The sequence below is a fragment of the Lytechinus pictus genome, chromosome 4 (genome assembly GCF_037042905.1).
Source record: "Lytechinus pictus isolate F3 Inbred chromosome 4, Lp3.0, whole genome shotgun sequence".
In the NCBI taxonomy this organism is placed as follows: Eukaryota; Metazoa; Echinodermata; class Echinoidea; order Temnopleuroida; family Toxopneustidae; genus Lytechinus; species Lytechinus pictus.
In genome coordinates this window covers 5,937,318-5,943,205 of record NC_087248.1, presented here as the reverse complement: position 1 = coordinate 5,943,205, position 5,888 = coordinate 5,937,318, and positions in this window count along the sequence as shown.

Genomic DNA, 5,888 nt, shown 5'->3' with positions numbered 1-5,888 from the left:
ATTGGCGCCAGAACAATATACCGATGTTACCAGAGAATTTGGGTACTATTCAAGGCAACGCCTCTTAATGTCACGTGCATTTTAAGATTACATCATACCCCGGGTATTTTCATACCCCAGGGATTCCATCTGACTAACAAAATAACTAATCGGACAATTCAGTTTATGATCATGTTCCATAACTGGACCCCATAACATAAAGCTTAGCAATTGGTCGTGGGGATTTGTTTACGATGGATCATGGGTAATAACCAATGCAATCAATCGTAGAAATCGTAGAAATCAATCGTCCCCGGTGTTTATATTCCATGAGCATGATGAGTCAAAGTTCTTTGAAACAATCGGTACTTACTATGCTCTCGACCAATGAGAATGCTTCACCCAATCTCATATCTTCTTATCGCTTATCATTTACCGTAAATCTTATCAATGTCAATATTTGTTAGATCATATTTCATTTCGTTGTATGATTATCATAACATACGCCTATGAACCGCAATAAACTCTACCATTCTATTCATTTCATTTTTTTTTCATATCAAAAGTTAAATATGCTAAATATGTTAAATATTGGAAAATATGTTGGGCCCAAAATATGTTGGGCCCAAAATCAATTGGACTAAATCAAATCTTATGAAAATGAATATAAACAACAATGAAACTAACAATCTTCTTTTTACTGAAGATCCTATAAAATGTCTTGGTGTTTTTTGTTGCAATTTTTTTTTTCTGTTGTTCAATCTCTCAATTAGGAAAACAAAGCTCAAGAAATAAAAAAAGACACTTGACTCATGGACAATGAGAAAATTATCATGACATGGAAAAGTGGTGGTAATATTTTTTTAGTAATGTCACATATAGTACATACTGCTACGGCAGTACCGATCCCTTCTAAAATAATCAAAGATATCAATAAACTAGTTTACAATTTTTTGTGGAATTCCAAAAAAGAAATGGTGAAACGTAATGTTTGTCGTAATCCTGAAAAAGAAGGGGGATTAGGAATATAATGGTTGACTTAAAGACAAAATGTCGATCACTACGTTTATCACGGATCAATAAATATTTGACAGGTGAAGACAGTGCTTGGAAAACCCTGTTTTGAATATTGGACTCAGAAAATCGGCGGGGATTTGCCTCTTTGTTTGACTTTTAATTGCAAAAAGAGTGATATGTATCGTATTTGTATGAAAAAATATTTGCCCATATTTTATGTTGACATGTTCCTTTCATGGGCTGATTTAACGAAGTATATTGATATGTTTAAAGTAACGAATATTGAAAATAATAATAATAATAATAAAAAATAGCCAATTTTTATATAGCGCTTTTCCCAGAATGGCCCAAAGCGCTTTACAGCATATTATTACCCCGGTCATTGGATTCATTTCAATCCCGCACGAAAAGTGCACAATTTCCACTCTCTTGGGGAGCAATCCTTGCATTCATCGCAGCCACATAACGGCGCTGGCAAATTCAAACATACAATATCTTTCACATCCTACCGGGTACCCATTTAGCACCTGGGTCGAGAGTGGCAAAGTGTGGATTAACGTCTTGCCAAAGGACGCTAGACCGCGGTGGGTTTCGAACACACGACCCTCTGTTTACAAGGCGAGAGTCAGAACCACTACACCACGGAAATTATTTGGTGCAATAGTAACATAAAGTATAAAAAAGATGTATTATATTTTCCTAACTGGATAAAAAACAATATTTTGAAATTTAAACAAATCATAACAGGTGGTGTTGGAAGAAGAGTGATTCAATATGCACTGTTTTTAAAGAAAGAGAATTACTTTCTATCTTTAAATTGTTGAAAATAAAAAAATGCGTTCCCGAAGTTCTGGCTTGGCAAGTTACGTAATAGTGCACGAAATGTAAATAGCATGTCATCGAAATCCAGCACTATTGAAATATCAACAGGTGACTGTAAAGAAATAAATGGCATGAAAGCCAGACATGTTTATCATTTGATGATCGAAAAGGAGAAAAGTGACCTCCCTTGTATTCATTTTTGAAACGATTTCTTTAGCTTGCCTCTTGAATTTAATTGGAAACGATTATTAGAGTTTAAAGATAAATTCCAGTTCTGGTAACGATCTTAAAATGACTTTTTACAGAGACTAATATAATGACCACCAAAGTGTCTGTTTGTATGAATAAAAAATATGTGCCAAAGGATTCTGGAAGAAATTGTGTAATTGCTGAGAAATAAGCAAAATAAGCGCGGATTCGGTCACTTCCGTCGGGTCTTTATTCCAGCAATAATAATACACTGTCCCACGTGTGCCTATCTGTGTTGGTGATCTTCAGTGTGAACATTTTTCAGCGTAGATTTCAAGATTTCACAAAGTTTAGTTTATGTAACTATACCAGACAGTGGCGTACCGTGGGTCATGACATGGGGGGGGGGGGGGCACCAGCAAAAATGTTGAGTCACTTAGTGGGCGCGAAGCGCGCTCAATTGTCAGGTATACTAACCTAATAGAGACATTTTAAGGACGGTGCCATTAAACGGATATGTATCTCACTTATCAAACAATGCGAGCGCGAAGCGCGAGCTGAACATTTTTGATATTCAGACCTTAGAAAGGATATCATAAGCAAATTTTTGTAATCATGGTACGTACCTCTCTCACGAAACAAAGAATGCGAGCGCGAAGCGGGAGCTGAAATTTTTTGTATATATTGACCCGAAACAGGGACATTTTAAGGACTGTTTTAACATGTTTAAGGAATTAATCAAGAGCATACATATCTCACCATAGTCATCTAATGTGAGCGCCATGCAAGCGCTTGCTGATTTGGTTATAATTACACCTAACCCATGAAACAACATTTGTAGTCATTGTAATCATGAACATGATACATATCTGACTAATCACATATTGCGAGCGCGAAGCGCGACCTGATAATGTTTGAAATTCATACCTAAAGAGGGGCATTACTAGGGCTTCTTTGTAGGAATTCACTAAGACCATACGTATTTCACTAACCAAATGATGCGAGCGCGAAGCGCGAGCTGATATTTTTTTATATGAAGAGCAGACATCTCGCCAGTCCACTAATGCGAACGCAAGCACGGACAGGAAATGTTTGATATTCAGACCTTAAAAGGGGGCAATCATGAAATAGTCATTAAAAAAGCATATGTCACGACATAAAACAATAAATACTCGAAGTGCGAGGAAATATATTTGGTGTATGTTGACTTGAAAACCGGATTTTTTTAGTACAACAGGATTATATATATTTATATATATCATTACTCAGACAATGCGAGCCCCCGAAATTATGAACACATTAGCCCTCTATATACGCCCTAGTGAGCCAATTATGTTTCATAATTTTATGAAAAAAAATCTTATGTAATATATAATATAATGTAACATAATATATAAAATTTCTTCCCCACTACGTTTCTCTTTCTTTCTCCCTCTTTTTCTCCTTTTCCCCCGTTTTGTTTTTTGCCAGCCGATTGGGGGGGGGGGGGGAGCACGTACCCCCCCTTCATGCCCCCCCCCCCCTTAGTTACGCCACTGGTACCAGATCTAGATCCTCGATGATATACTGACAATTAAGCCTGGTTTTACAGACTTTCTCATGAAATCAGTGTTTATTGCAACTACTGGCATTTCTCTTTAAACTTGATTTTATAAACGACAACTGGGTTAGCAGTATAATTCAAAATTAATTCATAGAATACTACCAAGTAAAGACAACCTTTGCAAATGGAAAATTAAAAATTATATTTGAGGTAATATTTGTAAAGTTCCAATAACCAGTATTCATATTCTTTTTACCTGTCAAGTGGTAACTGTTTTTTGGAAAATTGTTTCTAAATTAATAAATGCTTTGTTCGATGTAAAGATTGTTTTGAACGAAAAAATTATCGTGATACGTCATGAAATAGGAAAAACAGAAATGAATGTGGTTAACCTTATTGTAAATTTTTCACAATTGTAATCTAAAGGAATTATATCAGAAAATGTTTTGGAAACGACAAGCATATGACTCATGCTTTTTATTTTATGACAGATCTAAGGTAGAAATTCGAAGTTATTTAATAAGAAAATGTAATCAGGTCTCAATTAAAGGTTCTTTCAATCCTTTAGTTCCTGTTTCGTTATTATATCTATATACATTTTTGTATGTGACTTTTGTAAAAACGATTGTAAATATCATGTGAACAAATAAAGTACCTCTTATGAGGATTAAAGAGAAAAAAATATCAAAGGTTAACTCCCTAAAGCCAAAAAGCAATGTCCAAACACGATGTTTTTTTATTATTCGATGAAGAAACAATGGACATAAAGTTGTGAAAGATCAAGCATGGTGGGTGAGCTTGGATGTGGAGATCATAACTTAAAACCGACATAAACATAAAAGAACATATCCATGAAAATGAAAACAAAATGTACTAAATCCATCCATTATACCCTTTTCATACATGCCTTGTACAATTCTTTCATCCTGTTTTGGTTTTCGGATTTTGAATTTTGTTGTTAGAAATATTTTTTTTGTTACCCTGACAAAAAAGTTAATTGTAAAAATAGCAGAGAAAATAATGAAAAATATTGCCGAAGATTTGATAAAAATCCATCAAAGAATAAAACAGTTATTAGAATTTTAATGATTATTTTTTGACGTCATATACGAGCAGAATTCATACATAGCGAATGGTAAAACATCAATGAAATGTCATTTTCTAAAAAAAAACAATTTATTTTTTTTTTGTTTCTGTCCTTTCGTATATAAATTGACAAATCGTTTCACACCCGATAATAAAAAGAACACAAAAATTAGTCATCAGGAACCATTAAAAAGTGCATTTTATACACATGGGACAGCCGCTCGTTTTTGACGTCACAAATCCAAAATTCTAAATTCTAATAACTCTGTTAATCTTCATTGGATTTTCTTCAAACCTTCATCAATATTTTCGTTCTGCTATTTTAACAACAAACTTTTCTTTAGGGTGAACTTTCCCGTTAAATGCGAGGTGTTTTGCTACATCTTTGTGCGGTTTTTTTTCCTCAACGAAGTGCATGCGTGATGTATGTGGATGTTTTCTATCATGTAGTTTAAATTCCAAGTTCTCAAATTGTAATTACTAAAATGAGAAGTGTTCCAAAATAATAGTATGATTTTGATGTGGAGAATTCGTAAAGAACACTCTGTCATGTATCATGTCTTTTAGATTATTCAATATTCATCACGTACAAAACTACGAGATGCGTGTAACTTATCTCTATTTACGGGTGATCATGATAAGCTTGATACCTTCTGTTTGTCATATTTCTTTGATATCATTAGAATATGTTTACGCTAATGCAGTAAAGTGTATTTCACCGAACTTGTTTCATTTGTTTATCAAGAGGGTCTATCTTCGAGCCATAAGAGCAAACTTCACGATATTTATGATCATAGTAGGCCTAATGATCTCTGAAGGTACGTAATACAAATAATAAAAAGATATGTAAATGATCTTTGGATCAAATTTATGACAATATGTGTTTGCGTTACCTCACATATGATATCTTATGTTTACTTTATTGTGAATTATTGACGCCTTGATCATAGTGATCTACACAAGTCTATCGACCTTTCAAAATTACCCCCTCCCCATTCCCATTTCTATTATCATATTTCCTGCATGGATGTACTACTAACAATTATCTAGTCCCTGTTTCAGTCCCTGTTTCCATGGAGCTACTGTCTCTTATTCACCAACTGTGCTCCTAGTATTTCCAAACAGCATAGTTATCCTCGTTATTATTGATGTTTTATTATTTCTTTCATATTTATCGATCTAGAATTGACAATGAAATAGTACAAATAAAAATAAATCATCGTTTCATTAAGAATGATCAGTTGAAAAAGGA